General features: G+C 42.7%; 1 protein-coding gene across 2 annotated transcripts in view; it reads right to left on the reverse strand.

Annotated features, from left to right (window-relative positions):
• Positions 1 to 25,132, reverse strand: part of ripor1 (RHO family interacting cell polarization regulator 1) — a 353,552-nt gene that overhangs the window by 200,767 nt on the left and 127,653 nt on the right. Inside the window, exon 1 of one of the 2 annotated variants that reach the window (XM_041191361.1) lies at positions 7,729 to 8,000. The exons of the other annotated variant lie outside the window; for it this stretch is intronic. The gene's annotated coding sequence lies outside the window, so the exon portion shown is untranslated. Of the gene's footprint in view, positions 1 to 7,728; positions 8,001 to 25,132 lie in introns of those variants that run through there. 2 annotated transcript variants of the gene reach the window in all.

Here is a 25,132-nt window from a genome sequence, read left to right on the forward strand (position 1 = left end):
CCATCCCAAGAGAATTTCTTTGTTTTTTTCCCCCCATGCTGGTGCTAGTGCCCCACGAGTTGAAATCCATTCTTCCCATACCACTATTTGAGCCAAAGGTTTAATTTTCTAATTTGCTTGACCCTATGCCAATTGGCATGTGGCCCAGGTAACAATCCTGTCAGAGTCAGTCTTCATTAAAAAGGGGGTTTTCTTTTCACTTGCACATAGTGACTGGAATTCACCAGTACTACAACCACTACTGGTCTACCATTTTCAAATGGATCACACTAGCCACTAACCAACCACTCACCAACCACTCCTTTAACAAGAACACACACACAATTTAACAGCTCTCAGGAAAATTACAGATCATAGACCAAAAGTTATGTTATGATAAAATGAAATGTTATAATTTCTTGGTCTCCAATTTCACTGCACTATTTTGGCAATACCACTCCTGAGCTGCTTTGACAACACTATTTCTGATAAGATGCAGGCCAAATTTCATAATGCATAACCAGAGGTCTAAATGCCCATCAGCAAATCCATAATAGATGGGTTTTAAAGTACATGTCAACCTTACTGTTAAACATCTATTGCATACAGTGCAGCATCAAAAAGTATTAACAGTACTATTTACACCCACCAGTTCAATTTACAGGGGTCTCCCCTAGCAGTATTGTATCACCATCTTTTCATAGTATATGCTGTGCAGACTGTCTCACCACTACTACAAGCTGTAACTTACTCTCAGAATTAAACTGCAGGTGAAAATATTTATCAGTTTGTCAATTATTTAGGTCAGTTGGAATGCACCACAAAGCTTAGAGCTAGTAATTCTGAAAAATTATCTGCAATCTGAAATGGTCTCAGAACAAACTGTTGCAATTTAATGTTTTCAAATGAAGATGTTAAATTGCATCCAAACAATAAAATCAGAATACACCTCAGCCCAAGCATTCTTAAATTGTGACTGTGGCTCTCTCATCATTGGCCATCAGTTACTGTATTGTTGGATAATATCAGAAGTACTTTAATGAAACATGTTTTAGAAGAGGGTACACCAATAAATAGATAAAGCAAAATACTGCGGATGCTGGAAATCTGGAACAAAAACAAAAAGTGCTGGAAAAACTCAGCAGGTCTGACAGCATCTGTGGAAAGGCAATAGTTAACATTTCAAGTCCATATGACTTCTTCAGATCTAAAGTGAAATAAAAATATGGTGAACTATAATACTGTTTAAGGGGGTTTTAGGTGAAGCTGAATAGAAGGCCAGTGATAGGTGGAGGCAAAGGAGAGATTGCAAAAGATGTCAAACAAAAGGTCAAAGGGGTGTCGATGGTGGTGTTACTGGTTAAAGAAGGTACTAATGGTGACATTAAGAGTAGAAAGCAGAATGAGCAGGAGACAGATGGCCCTACTGGGGATGGGGTAGGGGAGGAGACGGTGTGGGAAAAAGATTGAAATAGGCTAAAAGGTGGGGATAAACAACGAATAAAAATGGAAATAAAGTAATAATAATAATAATAGGTTGGGAAAAAATATATATATAAAAATTTATAAATATTTGAAAAAAAGGGGATCAAAACGGAGTGAAGATGGAGGAGAGAGGTCATGATCTGAAGTTGTTGAACTCAATGTTAAGTCCGGAAGGCTGTAAAGTGCCTAATTGGAAGATGAAGTGCTGTTCCTCCAGTTTGCGTTGAGCTTCACTGGAACATTGCAGGAGGCCAAGGATGCACATGTGGGCATGAGAGCAGGGTGGTGTGTTGAAATGGCAAGGGACAGGAAGGTCTGGGTCATGCTTGCGGACAGATCAAACATGTTCTGCAAAGTGGTCGCCCAGTCTGTGTTTGGTCTCTCCAATGTAGAGGAGACCGCATTGGGAGCAGTGAATTCAGTGGACCAAATTGAGGGAAGTGCAAGTGAAGCAGCAATATTTGGGCCCTTGGACAGTGAGGAGGGGGGGGGGGGGGGGGAAAGTAAAGGGGCAGGTGTTGCACTTTCTGCAATTGCATGGGAAGGTGCCATGGGAGGGGGTTGAGGTGTTGGGGGTGATGGAGGAGTGGACCAGGATGTCCAAGAGGGAATGGTCCCGACAGAATGCTGACAGTTGGGGGGGTGAAGGGAAGATGTGTTTGGTGGAGGCATCATACTGCAGTTGGCGGAAATGGCGGAGGACCAATAAATAGTATTGACCAGCAAAAGATTTACTGCAAGCTTTTGATAGGCTTAGTGGAAAAGTATCCTAACTGCAGACTGTGCGACAGCCAGCTATCTGACTTGTGCAGTCCTTTTAGCTAATACTCCAGAAACATGTCAGAAAATCAAGCAGTATTTAAATGACACAACATAATTTCCAAAACTCCCAATCTTCCTGCAATATTTTGACAACAGCACCTCCAGATAAGATGCAAGTCAGACTGCACGGAATGAAACCAGAGACCCAGAACATGATTTGGCTATTTGGTTTATAGCTAAGGTTGTAGAGGAGTTGAGGTTTATCTACTACTTAACCTTTAAGATAGATATTGTCAACACAGAACTAAAGTATTCTCCTAAACACCAAAAAGAAAGGCTAAAAAAAATGTACTACGGTGTTGGTAAATTAAACCGGCTTCACAGCTGGCTCCAAAATGCGTCAATAAATTTTAGATAGCCAGCTCAGACATGCCAACTATTCATCATTTACACCGGTGTTTGGATTCCATGTCTGCTTTGGCACTTCAAAAGCCTGCACAAAGCTGGATTCAAGCTACCTGCATTAAACTGCAAGATCCTGCACTCCACATCCAAATTACTCACTGCAGCTCATGGCTCACACACTGCAAGACTGAACTCGCGTCCCTTAAAAAAAAATAGTTGCCTTTTTCTCTTTCTCACCTGGTGATAGTACCAGGTGGACAACTATGGGTCGGCAAGTGAGCAAGGAGGTTACTGACATTTTTTAAAAACTGGTTACGGAAACCAAGGAACTGACAGGCAGTGCATTTCAAGGTGTAGCTCACAAAGATACAAACCCTATCTAGTCAAATTTTCCTAATTCATGTTAAAAATAAATTCATTTACACATTTTTAGGGTTGCTTTGGGTTTACAATCTTGTCCTTAAATCATATCTGCTGGTTAATATGGCAACTTTACCAAGTCAAGCAGTACTGATTACTTAGCTAATTTTTAAAAATGCTTTAAAATTAAAATGTCAAGTTCTGTGAGAGCCTCAGGCTTCATTAGACCAATCAGAACTTTCTCAGAATAATACATAGAATAGTTGGTTGTTTCCTCTATATAGAATAGTTGGTTGATTCCTCCATATCCTCTATAATTCTAATTAGAGTAATGTTGGACACCAGTAAAATCAGTATGAGAAGGGGCTAGCAAATAATTGGTCCCTTAGAAATAAGCTTTCTGTTGATCAATCACTAGGTCACATTGACAGAAGCCAAAGGTTGTCAACATTGGTGGTTGAGATGTGCACAACGTTTTACCAAAAATAATCTTTGCTAGAGTATAGCTGTGATGTCTGTCCTGATCTAAATCAACACATTCTTATTCAAAATTCCTGTATTATTTACAGCCATTCCATCCGAGGTAAATTTAAGCAGTTTACACATACAGTTCTAAAATACATTCACAATTGAACTAGTTATGTCAACGTTCTGTCCTTGGCATAGGCACAGTCGAAAGAAAAGGTCGACAGCATAATACATTCACCTCCACTGAACTGATATCAGAACACTTTAGGTCAAAATTCATACAGCTATGTGGGGGGGGGTGGGGGGAGAGAGAGAGAGAGAGAGAGAGAATGGGAGTGGGGAAAAACACGTTTGCCAGGTCAAAATTCATACAGCAATGGGGGAGGGATGGCAGAAAACACATTTGCCATGTAGTATTAATATTTTTAAATGATTGCTGCCACCTTGTAGGAAGGTAGCAAGGAAATCATGTCTCATTAATATTGCAATTCATTGCCATTTTGAGTCACTCTACAAAGTGTTAGGCACCTTAAACTGATCAATTTGTTATGTGTTGTAAATGATTTAATTTCAAAAGGCAGCTTATTTTAAGGGTTAATCTCCCATCTTGGATTGGGGAGCTCGGTACTGAACTTTATAAAATCACACCAAATCTGTTCACTTAGTATCATTTTAACCATCCGGTGATAAAAATGCATTTTTGACAGGATAAGCAAAATTACAGTAGCATCTAAAAGTGTCTGTGCCAAAAATCAATTTGTCCCTCTTGCCCAGAAAATAAAGCAGGTCTATTCATCATTGCCAAGCTCCCCTGCATTTCTAAAACTGCAATAAATGGCACTTTGGTACGTGATCTTGGTCCTGCAATACAAGTGCTGGAATCTTAGCCATATCTAGAATTCCACTAATCTTGCTTTATGGTGTAACAAATTAACTTGTCTTCAGTGGCATTCCAAATGTAAATTCACAGCTAATTGGTTGCCAACTTGTTTGAGGGCTACATCAGCACTTTTGTTCGCTATCAACTTTTACTAGTTTTCTAGGTTATCAAACATCTTCTCAGTACTGTAACATTAGCTGTACAGTAATAAGCTGTAGGCAATTATAATTTAATTAGAAAATGTTACTCTTTGTCCGTACAAGTACTTTTCATGAAGTTGCATAAAGTAGGAAAATCAATCAATTAAGACAGGGCATGCAAAACAAACCAGTTTATCAATTCGAGTCTCCAGTGTTCAGACATGAAGAGGAAAAACAGTTACAGCCAGTCCCCAACGTGTAGCACAGTATTGTGTAGTCCGCGCAGCCACTGCCACTTTACAGAGAATGATGTGCTTGATTACAAATCCCCAAAGGCTTTAATTCATGGCAAGTGCACCGGCCTCCCAGCACCCACATTCACATGAGGAATGAAGAAACAGGAGAGCGAGGGGAGGGAAGAGGAAAAGCTACAGAAGGGGGAACGTTAAAACAGACTTTCAGGGGTGCCCATGATTTCTACATACTGCAGTGGGTGTGGTCTGATAATGTGTGGTAACTCATGGCAGGGCAACAGGCAGCGGAAAGGATTATGCCCAGTAACAGGCACCATCCCAGGGCTACAGTCTACTGAACAACAATCTGTTTCTTCAGCTGCACCGGTCCTAACTTCAGCTCAGTTTCCCTCCCAGAAATATACCTCGTTCAGAAAAGTTGTAAAGGTACATACAATTCAAGAGTGGCAGTTCATATGGTGCAAATTAGGGTGCCATGATCCACTTACAATGCAGACTGCATCTACACTTACATTAAATATTTCCTGATAAATACAGCCTGAGAAGTTCTACAGGGGTCCAGCCCTTCGGTATGCTATAATGTGAGGACCATAAACAATTACCTTTTTCCCACTGAGCCCGTGAAGCGGCAGCCCCATGCTTTTAGTGTGCCCCTCAGCACACCATCCTGGATTCTTGAATTTGCCAGTTTGTAACACTTGGTCATGGCAGACCCTTGCACTGAAAGACCAGCAAAAGTTTCAGACAGTCCAAAAAGCACCTTCCCTGAACTGATGGCCTTCCACCAGCAGTCAATGTTTGCTGCTGTGTGTGTCCATGGGAATAGAGTGTAGAGCAGAATCTAGTGTGATGGAGCTATTTGGAATGAACCAGATCCACTGCATTTCTCTTTAGACATTTGGGGCAATTATATAGTCCAGAAAGAAATGGGTAAGAGTTTCCTCCCAACCATTACCACCTTGAGTACAACGTGAAGTGGTCCCGAGATGTAGGACTGCAAGAAGGGACTGGGGGCAGGGGAGACGGGAGTGCGAGAGGAGAGGGTGAGGGTGGGGAGGGCGAGAGGAGAGGGTGAGGGTGAGGGTGGGGAGGGCGAGAGGAGAGGGTGAGGATGAGGGTGGGGAGGGCGAGAGGAGAGGGTGAGGATGAGGGTGGGGAGGGCGAGAGGAGAGGGTGAGGATGAGGGTGGGGAGGGCGAGAGGAGAGGGTGAGGGGGCGGGTGGGGAGGGCGAGAGGAGAGGGTGAGGGGGAGGGTGGGGAGGGCGAGAGGAGAGGGGGCGGGTGGGGAGGGCGAGAGGAGAGGGGGCGGGTGGGGAGGGCGAGAGGAGAGGGGGCGGGTGGGGAGGGCGAGAGGAGAGGGGGAGGGTGGGGAGGGCGAGAGGAGAGGGGGAGGGTGGGGAGGGCGAGAGGAGAGGGGGAGGGTGGGGAGGGCGAGAGGAGAGGGGGAGGGTGGGGAGGGCGAGAGGAGAGGGGGAGGGTGGGGAGGGCGAGAGGAGAGGGGGAGGGTGGGGAGGGCGAGAGGAGAGGGGGCGGGTGGGGAGGGCGAGAGGAGAGGGGGCGGGTGGGGAGGGCGAGAGGAGAGGGGGAGGGTGGGGAGGGCGAGAGGAGAGGGGGAGGGTGGGGAGGGCGAGAGGAGAGGGGGAGGGTGGGGAGGGCGAGAGGAGAGGGGGAGGGTGGGGAGGGCGAGAGGAGAGGGGGAGGGTGGGGAGGGCGAGAGGAGAGGGGGAGGGTGGGGAGGGCGAGAGGAGAGGGGGAGGGTGGGGAGGGCGAGAGGAGAGGGGGAGGGTGGGGAGGGCGAGAGGAGAGGGGGAGGGTGGGGAGGGCGAGAGGAGAGGGGGAGGGTGGGGAGGGCGAGAGGAGAGGGGGAGGGTGGGGAGGGCGAGAGGAGAGGGGGAGGGTGGGGAGGGCGAGAGGAGAGGGGGAGGGTGGGGAGGGCGAGAGGAGAGGGGGAGGGTGGGGAGGGCGAGAGGAGAGGGGGAGGGTGGGGAGGGCGAGAGGAGAGGGGGAGGGTGGGGAGGGCGAGAGGAGAGGGGGAGGGTGGGGAGGGCGAGAGGAGAGGGGGAGGGTGGGGAGGGCGAGAGGGAGGGTGGGGAGGGCGAGAGCCAGAGGGGAGGGTGAGGAGGGCCAGAGGGGAGGGTGGGGAAGGGAGAGCAGAAGAGGAGAGGAGGGGGAGACGGAGGGGAGGGGATGGGGAGACGGAGGGTAGGGGGAGACGGAGACGGAGGGTAGGGGGAGACGGAGACGGAGGGTAGGGGGAGACGGAGACGGAGGGTAGGGGGAGACGGAGACGGAGGGGAGGGGGAGACGGAGACGGAGGGGAGGGGGAGACGGAGACGGAGGGGAGGGGAGGGAAAGCGAGAGGAGGGTGGGGGGTGTAGGTGTGACAGTGTTTATGTAGGAAGGGGGTGTGGATCAGGTTTGTAACCTCCTGCCACTTGGTGTTTTCCCTCTATGGGCGGTCGCACACATCAACTCTCAGTTTCCCCTCAGCTCAGACTGGGGACGATCTGAGGGCGAAAAGCCACAATCCACTGACAACATTTCATTCCCAGCAATTCGCCTCCATCTTTCCCACATTCAGAACCTGCCCACCCCTCCTGAAAAAAAATCAAAAAAAAAGTTTTCAATCTAAACAATGTAACACTGGCTGTTATTCGTGGCAACACCGTTTCCCCCGCTTAATGCATTTAATCTGCGGGAACCAGATTCCAGTCAAACCCCGGGATCACTTCAAAAGACCAGGAATTATTTTAACCTCTTTCCTCTGACCCGATACCTTTCCACACATTTTTACACATTTCTGCTTGGAAAATGGAAAAAGAAGTCGTCAGGGCCGGAGGGTACCACGTTCCGTTACAGCAGAATTTCCACCCATTTTACAAATGCACCCTCGGGGGAACTTGATGCCAAGAAAAGAAATCTTCAACGCAATGAAAGAGAGAGAGAGGTGTGGGTGAAAAAAAAAATGAAGTGAGAATGCAGAAACAGTTCTTACATGGCTGCAATGTAGCTTCAGGGAGTCCAGCTGCCACCAGTCAGTCCGTTAAATCCAAAGCTTTCCTGCGGTCAGACAGCAGCGTGAAGCGAAAAGGACTCGCCTTGGTAGCATGCCCCTGTTCACACAGAGAGACAGAAGCTGCCAACCCACTCCCCACAGATCTGCTTCCTCTCCTTTCCTCCCCTCTCCCACTTGCTGCTCCCTTTCTCTCCCTCTCTTCAGTGCTGGCGAGCCGCAGCCACCAGTTGTGCACAGAGCTGACAGGGGGAGGGGCATCAGGCTTCAAAAGCACCAAGTCTCTCACTGCAGTTTGTGCCTCATTGTGGGATTTCCACTTCGACCAGAGGCTGAGACTTGTATCTGCTCCACCAGAGGCAAGCCCAGGCTCCACTCGTTCAAAGCGCCGTTTGTAGTAAATGTAAACACCAAGCCCAGTCACATATTGCATCGAGTGAACAATAAACAACACTGCGAAAACTGCCGCACCGAAAGATTGCTTGCCTGTGTTTTTCAGAGCGAACGGGGGAAAAGCAAATACTCTCCACCCCAGGCATAACTTATTTACTCTGAACACTGACAGCTTGTAAAATTTATGGCTTTTCTTTAAAAGTTAAAACATTGATTTGCTTTTGGGAACGTTGACCTTCATCTCAGAGGGATTGGATGGAAGTTATGTTACAGTTGTATAAAAGCTATGACGAGACCCCATTTTAAGTACTGGGTTCAATTCTGGGCACGACCCCTGAGTAAGGATATAGATGAACGGGCATGATACTGGGGCTGAAAGGATTAGATTATGAGAACAGGCTGCATAGGCTCGATTTATATTCCTTCGAGAATAGCAGCTTAAGGGGTGATCTAATTGAGGTTTTTAAGGTGATTAAAAGATTTAATAGGATAGATTGAGGGAAACTATTTCCTGTGGTGAGAATCAAGAACAGGGCAGCCTAACATTAAAATTAGATCTTGGTGGTTCAAGTTGTTGTCAAGAAGCACTTTCTCATACAAATGGTAGTGAAAATCTGGACCTCTCCCAAAAAAACTGTTGAGGCTGGGTTAATTGAAAATTTCCATTGAAATTGGTAGATTTTTGTTGGGCAAGGGTATTAATGATAACACAACCAACACAGCTTGTATTCATATAGAACCTTCAATGTAACAAGACATCCTAAGGTTCTCCATGGGAACATTATCAAACAAAACTTAAGAGTGAGTGATATAAGGAGCTATTAGAGCATATGACCAAAAATTTGGGCATGGAGGCAGGTGTTGAAGAATGTCTTAAAGGATGAAATAGAGGCAGAGAGATTTACTGAGAGGATTCCAGAGTTTCTGTCTTTGACAGGTTGGCAGAAAGAACTCGGGAATACTCAAGAGACCAGAATTGGAGAAATGCAGATATCTTTTTATTCTTTCATGGGGTGTGGGGCTTGTAAACAATGCCAGCTATTGGTGCCCATCCCAAACTTCCCTTGAGCAAGTGGTGCTGAGCCACCTTCTTGAACCACTACATTCCACCTAGTTTGATTTTTTTCTGTAGCGGTTTGGTGCAACTGCGTGGCTTGCTAGGCCATTTCAGAGTCAGCCACATTGCTGTGGGTTTGGAATCACACGTTAGCCAGAATGGCAGATTTTCTTCCCAAGTAGGTGAGTTTTTACAACAATAGATGATTGTTTCATTACCAAGCTAGCTTTCAATTCCAGATTCATGAACACCTTCAGACTGTCTGCAAGCATGACCCAGACCTCCGTGTCGCTTGCCATTTCAACACTCTACCCTGCTCTCATGCCCACATGTCCATCCTTGGCCTGCTGCAATGTTCCAGTGAAGCTCAACGCAAACTGGAGAAATAGCACCTCATCTTCCGACTAGGCACCTTACAGCCTTCCGGATTGAATATTGAGTTCAACAACTTTAGATCATGAACTCTATCCCCCATCCCCACCCCTCTTTCCAATCCCCCCTTTTCCAATAATTTATATATATTTTTCTTTTCTCACCTATTTCCATTATTTTTAAATGTATTTCCATCCATTGTTTTAGATCTACCTTTTAACCTATTTTGATCCCTTCCCCCCACCCCACCCCCACTAGGGCTATCTGTACCTTGTTCATCCTGCTTTCTACCCTTAATGTCACCATTAGCACGTATCTTAGCTAATATCACCACCTCTTTGTCCTTTTGTCTATGACATCTTTTGTCAATCTCCACCTATCACTGGCCCTATATCAAACTCTAGCTGTCCCACCCACCCCCCACCCCCTTAAACCAGCTTATATTTCATCTCTTTTCTATTTTTCCTTAGTTCTGATGAAGAGTCATTCGGACTCGAAACATTAACTGTATTCCTCTCCGCAGATGCTGTCAGACCTGCTGAGTTTTTCCAGGTAATTTTGTTTTTGTTTTGGATTTCCAGCATCTACAGTTTTTTGCTTTTACCAGATTTATGTTAGTTGGCTCTACATTCCACCAGCTGCCATGGTGGGATTTGCTTGGACCTCTGGATAATTAATCCAATGACATCACCACTACACCACCATCTCCCATCTCTTGGAGGGTTGTGAGGCTGGAGGGGATTACTGTAAAGAGAAAAGGAGGTGGGGGGGGAAACCTTGGACGGATTTGAAAACATGGATGAGAAATTTAAAAATCAAGGCACTGCTTGACTCGGAGCCAACGTAAGTCAAGTGAGCATTGGGGTGATGGGTGAGCAGGACTTGATGCGGGACACAGGAGCAGAGTTTTGGATGACCTCAAGTTTATGGAGGGTAGAAGGTGGGGGGCCAGCCAGGAGTGTGTTAGAACAGTCAAATCTAGAGGTAACAAAGGCATGAGTGAGGGTTTCAGCAGTAGGTAAGATGAGGCAATCAGGATGGCTCGATGGAATTAAGGTAGATCAGCCATATCATCACTGAATGCAGGAATAAGCTTGAGGGGTTAAATAGCCTCCCATTTATTTGTTATATAAAGTAACAAGCCATCCAGAATAAAAAGTAACAAGGTTTGAAGTACAAGTTTCTCTTAAAAAACTTATATAGCACTTAAAAAACTTATATAGCACTTAATCACCTTCTCAGTAATTTCCCGAGACATTTCAGTTAATACTTCCTTTGGGTTCAGTGCCTTGGCCATTCCAATAAGTAAATCCCATTCCCTTCTGTCTGGAGTGTGCCTTTGCCTGTCTAATTTCTAGGTAAATTTAGCAAGCCCAAGCTTGAAACAAAACCCACAAACACTATTCTGGTTCAAGTGATTTCCTCAATAGGGGTAAATGGAAGAATAAACTCTCCAACAGACAGAGGGTTAGACTGTAATGAACAATAAATAATTAAATGAAACCAGTAAACAAAAGCAATAGATTTATAGTCTTCACAAACTTTACTCAGGATATCAAAAAACCACAAGCCTGCACTAACGTAAAATTGACTCTTAAAACATGATCCCTTGTCTGTTGCGACACTACCATGGAGTCTCTGGTCTGCATTATCAGTGTATGCTTCAGCATTACTGTTTGCTAGGTGCAATACAGCCCAAGATATAATTCCAAATTAATTACAAGCTATTTTGAAACAAAAGGAATTAAGTCATGCATTTTTCCAGCTCAGGCAGATTTGATGATCAAACATTTTTAAAAATCATTCATGGGATGTGGGCATTTGCTGGCTAGGCCAGCATTTACTGCCCATCCCTAACTGGTAGTGGTGAGCTGCCTTCTTGAACCGCTTCAGTCGATATGGTGTAGGAACACCCACATTGCTGTTAGGTAGGGAGTTCCAGAATTTTGACCCAGCCATAGTAAAGGAACAGTGATATTGTTCCAAGTCAGGATAGTGCGTGACTTGGAGGGGAACTTGCAGGTGGTGGAGTTCCCATGCATCTATTGACCTTGTCCATCTAGGTGGTAGAGGTCAGGGGTTGGAAGGTACTGTCGAAGGAGCCTTAGTGAGTTGCTGCAGTCCGTCTTGTAGATGTTGCACACAGCTGCTACTGTGCTTTAGCGATGGAGGGAGTGAATGTTTAAGGTGTGGATAGAGTGCCAATCAAGCAGCTTGCTCTGCCCTGGATGGTGTTGAGTATTATTAAAGCTGCAATTATCCGGGCAAGTGGAGAATATTTCATCACACTCCTGAATTGTGCCTTGTAGCTGGTGGACAGGCTTTGGGGAGTCAGAAGGTGAGCTATCCTCTGCAGAATTCCCAGCCTCTAGCTGCAAGAGCAGGTCACAGTATTTATATGGCTGGTCTAGTTCAGTTGTTAGTGCGGGATTCAGCGATGGTAATTCCATTGAATGTTAAGGGAATATGGTTAGATTCTCTCTTGTTGAAGATGGTTTAGCATCAGATTCCTGTAAAGCCCAAGATTTTTATTCACAGGACATTCATACCTATCTATGCCTACTTTATTGTGGTCCTCAGATGGCTAGCTACTTTCTCTGGCTTACTCCATTGCCAAATTCCCATCCCTCTTCAAGAAATATCAACCAAATCAATTTTATTAAAGGCTATTTCAAAAATAAACATTTGTCAATAAAGTATTTTCTTGTAGCTTTTTACTCCTTTTTTAAAATTCACTTTAACTTTAATGGGTTCTTCAGTAAATTTCTCAAATAAGTGTAATAACACATCTGAGTTAACTGCTTTTCTATTTTTTTAATTAAAATCCTTAAGATTTGCCCCAGTGTCATCAACCAAATCTCAGAAAAAGTGCCCTTTTTTCAGAGAGGCACAGCTAATAAAAACCCAAAATATACAAAAGATAAAGGAAACAAATTAAATCATAATATTACTTCCACGAACAAAGAGTCCCTGCAGTGCCCCCTGGACACAGAAGACCTCAGGCATGCCAGCAGACACCAAAGCCCCTCCTCCAAGGCCACCCAGGCATGTACAGGACTGCAGAAGAAAGGCTCGCAGCCTTATTATCATATTTAAAGTTCCAACATGTCTCCTTGAGTGTTGGTCTCCCGCATACCTTCCAGCCTCAGTTAAAGCCAGAAACATGTGGGCCGGAGATGGGTTTGGACTGGGATATAGATTTTTCAGACTTTAAACCCCGCTGGATTGGCTGGACTGCTGGTGCGGATCAGGTTGGTGCCAATGGCATTGGGTACAATCCCCATTCCAGCTATAGTGAATTAGATTAAAATTCAGCCCTAACAGTTAGCTGGTTCAATTTCCATTAAGCTCTAAAGTAGTTAATTTTACCCTGAAAAATTATACTTTTGGTAACACTCTGCCTTGTACTCACTTCCCATGTAAAGAGAAATTCAGCCTAAATACGAACATAAAAACATATCAAAAGGAGAATAGGCCATTCGGCCCCTCAAGCCTGCTCGGCTATTCAATAAGATCATGGCTGATCTGTTTGTGTTTCGAATTCCACATTCTCATCTACCCACCCAACCCCCGAAACCTTTGATTCCCTTGCCTAACAAGAATCTATCTACTCTGCCTTAAAAATATTCAGTGACCCCGCCTCCACCACCTTCTGAGGCAGAGAGTTCCAAAGTCACACAACCTTCAGAAAAAATTTCTCATTTCTGTCCTTAAAGCTACACGTACAATACACAAGAACATGCAGCTGCATCTTCACATTACATTTTTCTGATGACACCTCATGCAGTCTGTTCATATCTCAGAGAACCATATCCCAATAGAAATAAAGATCAATGTTTTGTTTGCACCATTTAAGCCTGATCTGCTCATTTAAAGGTAGGATACATTAAGCATTAAATTGTGGCACTGGCATAGGAATGCATCTATTATAAAGCTTGATATCGTCAGAGGTCACGAATGGTCAAAAGTCAAGACTGATTCCCATTATAAAGCAGTGAGTGAAAAAGCTTCCCTGATGGCTCTGAAAGTTTATCCCTGTAAGGAAAGTTTCAGATTCAATTGCCAATCTGTACATAACTCAGCTGAAATTAACCTCAACATGTGTGTGTTGGGGAAGAAAAGTCAGTCAAGAGTGCCAGCTTTTGATTACTAGCCACTGACCCCTGTTGGAGGTATGCGTGTGTGCAAATGAAAATAGGATTGGGCTCAACTGCAATTACAAAAACAAAAAACTGCGGATGCTGGAAATCCAAAACAAAAACAGAATTACCTGGAAAAACTCAGCAGGTCTGGCAGCATCGGTGGAGAAGAGCAAAGTTGACATTTCGACTCCTCGTGACCCTTCAACAGAACATGAGGACTCGAAACGTCAACTTTGCTCTTCTCCACCTAAGCTGCCAGACCTGCTGAGTTTTTCCAGGTAATTCTGTTTTTGTTTTGAACTGCAATTCTGTTGTGATCACATAGACTTGTCACACTCTTTTGAGGCTGACACATTATTAGTACGAGATACCAGAAAGTGACTGGTGCCCATGAAACTGTACCTCTACAAGGAGTCAACAGTTAATAGTTTTAAGAGAGGAAGAAGAGTGATGTGAATTTAGGAGAATAAGAAACAGACTACAGGTGAGCAAATATACTGATTCCCTCAACTGCTAGCTCGGTATTTTTCCTGTGCACGTCCTCTAATGGTTACTCTGAAAACAATTGTAAGCAAATCTGCCCTGGATTTTACATAATTGTATTTTTATTCAAATACTTTACATTGTTAATATGTCCCTGCTGTTACAATCCCCATAGAAACCAATAACTTTCAAAAATAAATTAATTTCCCAAATGACCAATAGAAATAACAGGACAAAATTTCACATTTTAAGAATTTAACTATAACAAACTAAAAGCAACATAGATGAAATATTCATTATCAGGCAACTAATACACTGAACTAAAGAAAAGATACATTCGCATTAGCTAACGTAACCGAGATACATCTTATAACCCCTTTTGCTGTGCACCGCTCCTCTGGCAGATGTGTAACACCACGAGAACAAGTCTAATATTACTGCCAGCTCTCCAGCAGGCTCAGTCACAACTTCCACTGTCCTTTGAAAATCTTTCCACTCAGCCTGAGTCTCCCAGATCTGACTTCCACCAGCAAGCCCTACCTCGCTCACTTCTTTTACCTTAAATCTCCAAAAGTCCTATCTATTCTGTTTCCTTTCTTTTGAATAGAAAATTAATTCTTATGAGCAGTCTACTTCGCCGCTGCAGTTACTGCCTTGTCTCTCTCTACCTGTGTCTCCCTTTATTGTGAGTTACTGTGGAAAGGTGTGAAAACTGCCACTAAATTTCAAAGGTTTCTGTTTGCGTTTGACCTCCTTGGCAACCAGGCCTGTCTCTGAGCTAGGGTGCTTCTAGAATTGCCAATTTTACCTTAAGTTAAAGGAGACACTTCAAAACATAACCATCTTGTAAAGTCCAGTGTTCGTAACACTTGCCAATTAAATTATCAAAGATTTGACTTTGAACCACTCTTTCATGCTTCCATGTTCTTTTCTTCTTGCTGCATGGACAATTTTCTGTGATTTTCCTTTGTTTTCAAGTCCTTTCCATTGCTCCCTGCTGGGATGTAATTTCATAGGTGCCAGGCAGTCTTCACCACCTCTTCCAAGCAGTAACATTCTTCATTGTGAGCCTAAATGGCATTGGCAGACTAATTCCATTCTGGGAATGGAAATCTCAGGCTGAATTTCTCCTCACTGACCCAAGGATCACTGAGGTCAATGACGACCCTCCCTGCCACCCCAGCTGAAATCAGCCAATTCGATACACACCATGAATCAAACTTGTGACCTTGCAGTCTACCTGGTTCATTTATTATTAGCTGAGGCAGCGGGTACATTTTTGACTTTCATTTGTATCTTCAGAGAATAATTTTTCTTTACCTAGCTGAAAGAATGACAGCTTCACAATCAGAACAGAAACTCACTGAATGAAGAATTTAATGCAGATACACCTGTTTGTTAGGATTTTAATATTTTGATAATCACACCAGCACTTTGTTTTGATACAGCACAAACTGAAACTTATACATCAGATAAAGTGAAAATGAGTAGAAGATTTAGTGTTTAAATAAGAGCGCCATAAAATGAATAGAAACAAATCATTTTCGATCAAAGGCTGCTGGTGTGAAGACATCCCAACAGACCACAAGCTCATCCTTGATGCACTGTTTTAGACAGGATTGGATCCATATGCTTTATTAACATACCCATCCTGTTACCTTAGATTGATCTGGTGAAAGACAAAGAATTCCAGAAAGATGAATAGTTCACTGATATTGTTAAAACATTTTTTTTTGTCTTCTTGTGACTTGGACTTACTGATAAATATTCTTGCAAATGCATATTAGATAGTGGTTTTAATTCGCACTATTTTCAGCTCTCCCTTCCCCTATTCATTTACAGGGATAGACAATTTGTTACCATGCCTCTGCCAACAGGAACTGGCTAAGATGAAGGCCATGACAACAGCTTGGGTGTCTTGTTTACCATTTTCTCTCTCATCTACTTCCCATCAGAAAATGCCAGGTTCCATTTCCTTCAGCAGTACTGAAATGAATCTGTGAAAGGAATTGCACACCAATGGTAGATGACCTAGGACAACATTGAGCTGCAGATAATTGGGTTTGAATTGAAAGGGGATGACAGCCCATGTTGACTTCTAAAAACTGAAGCATTGTTATGAATGGCGATTCTTCCATAAGGGAGTTTCTGATGGTGCAATACCAATAATGACATTATCACCATTCCTCGATGTACACTCCAATGAGCATCATTCACAACATTCTGATTCTTATCCCTCTTTATAATATGCCAGGCACAGGGTACAACAATTCGTTAAAATAAATATAGCACAGTATCACTTAATCAAAATTACAGCATATTGACTGGTTACTCTATAGTTTTCAATGGGCAACGGCAACAAAAGAGATAATATTTGTTTCACAGTCAATACAGAGTGGAAAATTAAAACATCAAACTAGAATTTAAGTACAGCAAAAGAAAATAACAAAAAAAGATATGGTTACTTCTATTTAGCAGCGTGTCAGGTGTTTCAATGTGCGTGCCATGGGATGATCAGATATTAGGTGAGAATTTCGGACTCTCCACATGGTGAGCACATGCTCCTTGCTTCACTACTAAGGCAGACATGAGGCAAACCTCATCAAAACATCAAAAGCAGAGAGAATCAGGTTTCCTTCTCAATGCACAGAAGCACCAGCAGCAGATCAGCTGTGTAATCTCTCTGCAATCTCTCAGTGTGTAATCATCTTAGTCAGAACTGGGCCCCATGCATGGTTCCATTGGGCTCTTAGAGTTAGCATTTTCTCTTTGAGTCGAAATCCTTCAGGGAGCTGGTCCACTCCTGGTACTAGTGCTGATGGTGGGGCAGTTTAAATGGAGCTCTGAAATGATGAGCAATTGAAACCAAGAATGATTACAATTTGTTCGAAAGGCTATAGTAAATCCTCATTGTCAAAACTCTACATATAATCTATCAATATCCGCAATATTAACACTAAAACTGCACACAAAATCAATAACAATCTAAAACGTGACAAAAATAATAAAGATGTCGCAGAATGAGCTCAATTTTGTGCTGAAAATGCACCCAGTTTCAGTGAAATTAGTAGCAAAAATAGACAACTTTATTATAAAAATTTCAGTGGAATAAAGCTGCTTAGCAATTTAAATTCTCCCAGTGGAACTACTTTGATATTGATTTCCATAGAGAAAATCATTACTCTGGCAACGAGTTAAATTACAATTCAAAGGTATTGCCTTGAACACCACGTTCATGGAGAATTACCAAACAGCTTAAAGGAAGCAGGTCTCTTTTCCCAATACCATCAGTTACTATGGCAACCAGTTCTAGGCGATGCATGCTGACAGTGATGTAATTCAATAATCATCATCCTGACCCATTTTATCCTGACATACATTTAGAGATTATCTTACCAAACAGCAGTGGGTCAGTAGACACTGACTGCCAAACTAAACTCTCCCCTTTGAAACCAATTAGTCAAGAGGTGGAAGGGGTGGGATTAAAATGAATTAATCCTAAATTTAGACTGTGTTGATGGTATGGATTTTCAATTGGTTGTAATCAAATCATCTTGTTCTTTTCATGCACACTTGGGGCAGAAACCAATTCAAATCAACTATTGTGTGAAATACAACGGACAATACAGTTTTACATTCACATGACAAATTCTTTTGTGGGGGTTAGTATATGGGGCATGAAGTAAGTATCCCTAAGAGAAAGGGACAGGCAATATAAGTATCTTACCCTATTGATGTAATCTATTGCTTACAAAATATACAATTTGCACATATAATGAAGAAACACAAAAAGGATCAACATACTTAGTAATGACGACTGAGTTGGATTCTTTAACATAATCAGATATTTTTTAATCCCAAAGGGAACTATTAAAGATACAGTAATCCATTTAGCCAATGACAACACACAAATGCATCTGATAATGATCCTGCTAATATAATTGTACAATTTGTTCTAGACCATGGTTTCCCTTGCTCCCAACCAGTTCAAGAGGAGCAGTTCATAATATCGGTATGTGCATAAGACACAATTTTAGGTAGATCACAAACTGCAACAATAGAGTTTGCCACTTGTGGTCCTTAGAAGGTGATTGTGCTGGTCAGAGAGTGTCAACAGGGTGTAGCCATGAAAGGGCCGATGGTATTTAATAAATGATTAATAGCTATTCATATTTTAGTTTACAATATTTTGTATGCTGACTAAAAGGGGATAATTTACTGACTTCAAATATTTTAAAATATTTCATTTATAAAACAAAAGAAACAAATGATAGAGCACAGGAGGGCTAGGTTGTATCAAAAAAAAAGCAAAAAACTGCAGATGCTGGAAATCCAAAACAAAAACAAAAATACCTGGAAAAACTCAGCAGGTCTGGCAGCATCAAGTTCTGTTGAAGGGTCATTCGGACTCGAAACGTTAACTGTGTTCCCTGTGTTCCTCTCCTCAGATGCTGTCAGACATGCTGAGTTTTTCCAGGTATTTTTATTTTTGTTTTGGATTTCCAGCATCCGCAGTTTTTTGTTTTTTTATCAGATTATAGAGTCTGCCCCAGAGGATTGACTTCAACATTCCCTTTAAACTATCTGGCCAAGCAGCAACCAGAAAGCTCCCCTGCAAGCTGCACACAAGATGGTCCCTTTAAGTTACTATGAATGCGTGGCTGCACAAAAAACTTTAAAAGGACCCGTGCAATTAAACAATTCACCCGCATACAACAAATAAAAATTACAAGCCTTGTTGGCTGACTTCATTCTGAGCTGCTACTACTAGGCATATTATTTTGGAGTCACCTCAACTCCAATGCAACCCCTCTATTTCTCCCTCAAGGAAGAACCACCTGAACTTCAAGACCTTTTTTATCTCTTCCCAAGGAAGGTAATCATTAGCTGGTTAAGAGACAACTGACGAGTATGGATTTGAGCCCTGCATGCAAATACCATCTATGCCCCAAGAATGACATGGTGAATATCATAACCTCACCATAAAATAGGAGAGTGCATTACCACCATCCTCCCAACCATAGCATACACACAACATGAACTGTGATTGCACTAGTTGGAGGGGATATAGTTTAGTATTAGGGTGTTCGGGACTATAGGGACTGTAATGGTTAATGCGGGACAGGGGAAACAGTACTGCCCACATTATGATGTAGAGAGTCAGATGGGAGTAGTAGAATGCAGTAGTGAATTTGGTAGAACTCAGCATGACGATATAACCTAGTCAGGACTGTATCTTATAGATGTGTATAGTTGTGTTATTAATAAACTTATATTGTTCAACCATCCAAGCCTCTAGACCGCATCATGAGACACATTACAACATGTAGTTTCAGCAGTAGCCACTTGACTTTCTTCAACATAATCATGGTAGGCAGCAAGGCTTGTAAATATGAGCATGTGTTCTCATATCCACCCTCGAGATTGCAAATTCAGGCAGCTGTTGTCACAAGTATTAGTTTTTTCACCAGACATACAAGGGGCTTCTGCTTTCAATGTGATGCAATGATTTTCACAGACCAGCTTGCATTATGCCAAATGAAACATCTTGATGTCCTAAACATAAAAGTCCAACACCAATGCAGATATCCAACTGGTTATTGCAGATGTCCTGCACAAACGCCTCTAACTTTGTCAAGGACACAATACGCAAAAGTAAACTGGAATAGTAACTGTGGATGAATTTAAAACACATTATTTTTCAAAACTAAGAATTTCAAGCTATTTATTTTACCTCAGAAGGTGTAACCAGTAACAATGGTAATAACAACTTGTTAAAATGTCCATATGGCAAAAGCTGAACTTTTCAAGTCCCAGCAGTTTAAACATTTGAACAGATAGAATAAACACAAAGTACTTAACTAATGATGAAATATTCCCTCTTTCGGGAGTAAACTATCAGATGATAAATGATAATTTTACCTAGTAATGCAGCTTTTCAAATCCTTGCTGCACATAATGGATCTCCTCAATTAAGATATTGGGAGACAGAGCTCAAAAATATGTAGAACAAAAGAAGAAAAGTTCTTCCAATAATATTGTAAACAACAACAACAACCATCACAAGGGCACTTCACAGGAGCATTATAGAGCAAATTTTGATGCCAAGCCATGTAAGGAGATGTTAGGCAGATGACCAAAAGCTTAGTCAAAGAGGTAGGTTTTTAAGAGTCCCTTCAAGGAGGAAAGATGTAGAGAGGCAGAGAGGTTTAGGAAGGAAATTCCAGAGCTTAGGGTCTCAGCAATTGAAGACACACCCACTGTGAAGGAGTAATGAAAATTGGGATGTTCTTGAGGCCAGAATTAGAGAAATGCAGGCCTCTCAAAAGGTTGGAGGAGATTACAGAGATAGGAAGCAACAGAGGGAGTTGAAAACATAAATGAGAATTTTAAAATTGAGTGGGTAAATGTTCCACATGGTGAGGCATTCACCAATAAAGCCACTACAACTGATACAAACTCTCCTGGCTGGAAAAGACACAAATAAATGATTAGACTTGGTTCTTGGTCAATAATCAGTGATCTTGCCAGAAAGTATATGTGTATGGATATCAATTAGAGAAGGTAGGCTGTGATGCCTAACATAATCAAATAGATGATTGATGTTCACTGTCTAAGATCAAAGATTATGAATGGTCCCTTGGTTTATGTGCTGGAGGACTGCTAATATCCACTCAGCCATATCCCTACATGAATCAGCTCTTCTAACAGACAAAGGGAGATAACAAAAAACATAAATATATGCCAATTGGGAATATGTGACAATTTAAAACGAAAATCAAATCACCATTATTGAATGTAGGGAACAGGTTTTAATAGGGCTCGCAGGAGATAAACACTACTGCTCATATTCTGCTTGTTTACAACCAAAAATTAAGAATCTCTGACTTTAAAAAAAAATGCTTTAATCCCTGGGTTTTTTTTTTTGGTTTCTCCTGCCACACACGAACATAAGCAAGCAGCTGATATTCTGTATTTTATATGGGTGGAGGAGGAACTTGAGTCACTGAACATCATTCTCCAGTGCAACATGAAGTTTGGCAATACAGGGGTTGTTGCAGCATCAAGATCTTTAAATGTAAAGATGAAATAACAAGTTAGAAAGAATAGAAACATGGCAATTTGGCAGTGTGGCACAGTGGAGTACAAGAGAAACTCGTGTCTTTTCACCACACAAATTTAAAACAGTTATAGCACCATTAGGGTCAAGTTGCTAGGTGAGACTGGGTGCTTAATAGGAAAAAGTAATGGGATACAAATAAAGGATGGGAGATAAGTGGACAGTAGTCGTCATGTCAGTTGACACGATAGCTCCTGTCCACTTCCTTAAGCCAATTTAATTGGGGAACTGTTAGAAACTTGGAAGTAGGTTGACTGTCCCTGCACAACCAGAGAATGATGTGTTGTGTGTGACCTCAAAACAAGGAAGAAACAAAACACACCCTTAACGAACACTGAAATATTTTGCATTTTTATGCTCCGTAAGTGACTAGTTCAATTGTTGAAAATGTTCTTTTGCTGATGAAACATTAAACTGAGGCCCTACTTGCCTGATCCAATGGTTAAGGCAATATCCTTTCTCTGGGTATTCAGGAACAACTGGAGAAACAATTATATGCAATTTTTATCAATAATCATGTCAAGTTAGTTCAAAGCCTCCCCAACAGCACCAGCAAATCACCCTTGGTCCAGGCTCTGTTTAGGTGAAACCCGTTGGGCCTGTACAGGTCTCATTTCCCCCAGAACTGGTCCCAATTTCCCAGGAATCTAAAGCCCTCCCTCCCGCACCATCTCTCCAGCTACACATTCTTTTGCTTTACCCTTCTATTTCTACGCTCCGCTTACACTTGCTACCAGGAGTAATCTGGAGATTACTACATTTGAGGTCCTGCTTGCTAATTTTCTACCTAGCTTCCTAAATTCTGAGTTCAGGATCACATCCCTCTTTCTACCTAGGTCATTGGTACTGATGTGGACCACAACTGCTGGCTGTTCACCCTCTGTTCTGTATACTCTGCATCCGTTCTGCAGATGGAGATGGTGGATCCTGTCAGATAACTCCCCGAGAGGGGTTTAGAGAATAAGAAAGAGAAAAATTACATGCTAATCATTTGAGCATATTTCCATTAGCACTCTGAACACAAATTGTTCTGTATATTTTATAGTGAACTATTTTTTCAGGCACTGGGCTATTATAATATGGGAAGTCAATGACATTCCTTCCCACACTAACATTTACTGATGCAAAATCCTGGTGTTTGTACTGAAAGTGCTGTGTTTTAGCTAAACAAGGAAACTCAGTTCTGAAGAAGTCATATTGGACTTGAAACTTTAAGATAAAAACAAAAAACTGCGGATGCTGGAAATCCAAAACAAAAGGTAAGTCCAGGCATTTTGATTGGCTCATGGATTACAGACCCCAGCGAGGGAGGGTGGGAAGAACAAGGGAGCGGGGATGGGGGACATGCCAGGAGGGCACAGGGGATCCCAAGAAATACCCTACCCTTCCTTTCCATCTTTAGCCCATGCAGTGAAACCTGCTGGGCTGGTCACCTACCTTTCACCATCCCCAGCTGCATGTATAATAGCGGCAGAAGTGGAATGAAGTCCCTAAGTGAGGTGGCCATTAATTGGCCACATAAGGGCCTCAAATAGGCCTAAGGGCAGGTGAGTGGGCTGCCTATGTCTTACTTGCCACCCATAATATGGAGGACAAGTTGAGGGTGGGTATGAAGGCGGTTAGCTGGCCACCTGCTTTATTTTATGCGTCCCCCTGCCCCACATATAAATACACCCGCGGTGGGGTGCATAAAATTCACCCCACTGTCTTGATTTTAGTGGCACATGATACAACAGCAATACAGAAAAAATATAGCTCAGTTGCTGCAATGAAAAAAGGAGGAGAAACCCACAAACCACTTTTTCCTACTTCTATAAATTAAAATTTTTGGGAGGTGGCACATTTCACAGTCAGAGAACAAACGTTTGTAGTGAGGTCCAACAATTAACATTCAGGAACCGTTTAAATAATTTCAGGGAAGAATGCAGGACTCCTGCATGCTGGACTATTAGGAAACAGGACTGTTCAGCCAAGATCATGTTCAGTGTAAGAAGTTAATTTAAAACTCTAGTAACATCATTTTTCCCTTACTACAACATTCCACAGTATGAAGTAGATTTTCCCAACCCTATAAATTAATATCAGGCAGCTTTACACCTTTCCAGTACGTGCTTTCTAAAACTCAAGAACTTATAATTTTATTCTTTCATTATTCTATTATTCTACACATTCCTCCCCTCTCACAAGCACCGCTTCACACCAGAGATGGTTCGACTGATGGTGATAGTTCTTCAGTAGCTCACCTACAAATGATTCTGGAACAGGAAGTGCTGGCAGGTCATCACATCCACATACATTCACTTGTAGTAAGAATAAGAATCCCAACTGATTTTTTTTTGTCTCTTGACTCTGCGACATTGAGGCTACAAACATTGCCCTGGGAGGGAGGGGAATTTTCTGATTCAGCACAGGCCAGATTCTTTGGGTGGAGTTTCATGCCCTCTGCTGTGGCAAGTGTGGTGACGCGGAGGCATTTAATCAGGTGGGAGGGGAACAGGTGAGGACCCTGCCATCTTCCCGCTTCCACCCCAATTAAATCTGTGATGGAAGGCCATTAATGCCTACTTAAGGACTTCATCTTGTTGCTGCTGCTGTTATTAACCCAGCAGTGTGCAGACTCTCACCATGCCAGCAACACAAAAGCAAACCCATGCAAGGTTGCCTGCAGACTTTTTTGGGGGTCCCTCGTTCGAAGGCACTCACTGCCTGATCAAGGAACCTGGCATCGGGAAGGGTGGGGCCTGCAGAGAGCCACCCATTTCCCAGTCCCGTGGCCCCCACCCTACGGCCTCTCTCCCCTCATCACTCACCTCTAGCCTGTGTTCCTCGGTTGGGAGTCATACCTCCCCAGTGGCGCTGCTGTTCATGAGAGCTACTGGCCTCTGATGGGCCAGCAGCTCTCGCCAGGTGGGACTTGTGTACCTTATCCCAGGGAAGGCCCACTTCTGTCCAGTTAAGTGCCCGATAGGCATTGAATATGGTGGGCCTTCCTGAAAAGAGACAGCACAGGGCTCTCACCGGTTGTGCAGTTTAGTATGAAGGTTAAAGTTTTGAGCTGAAGGAAAGACAAATTAATTTAAGAACTTGCCTTCTCATATGGAGTTGAGATTTGAAGGTGTAAAGGAAGAAAAACAGATTTAAAAATTATTCACAAGGAGTTAACTGACAGAATGCGAATACTAAAAGAACGAAATACCTGGCCCTGCTGAACCATACAATGGAGGAAAGTAAATATCTTGTGGATTGATAAAATGGAACAGAAAGATAATCCACAGAACTGTATATCCATGAGCTTGGCATTGGAGGTGAGTATAGTAAGTGAAAAAGAGTAGTGAGGCATCAGGAGAAACACAAAATGATAGGAAGCAAATATGGCTTAATACAGCTCTCACTTGACCTATTTCATCAAAGAATCACATATCCATAACCATAAAATCATACAGAACAGAAGGCAGCTATTTGGCTCATCATGCTGGATCTTTGAAATAGCTGTCCAATTGGTCCCATTCCCCTGTTCTTTCACCATAGTCCTGTAAATTTAGCCTTATGAAGATATGATGGATTTAGTTGACAAGGGGAACTCAACACTTTTCAAATACCTAGACCTCAACAAAACAATTGACACACATAGGAGATTACAAGGAAGACAGTGTGGAATAGGAGGGAAGCTTTTGAAGTGGATAACTAGTTGACTGAGCTAAAAGAATGCAAGACAGTTTTTAAAGGAAAAGCATCAATGTGATGAGGCGATTGGGCACCACAAAGAGCTGCTCCAGGGCAATTGGTTGTTTCATGCATATTAAATTATTTGGAAGAAGA

The sequence above is a fragment of the Carcharodon carcharias genome, chromosome 7 (genome assembly GCF_017639515.1).
Source record: "Carcharodon carcharias isolate sCarCar2 chromosome 7, sCarCar2.pri, whole genome shotgun sequence".
Classification (NCBI taxonomy): Eukaryota; Metazoa; Chordata; class Chondrichthyes; order Lamniformes; family Lamnidae; genus Carcharodon; species Carcharodon carcharias.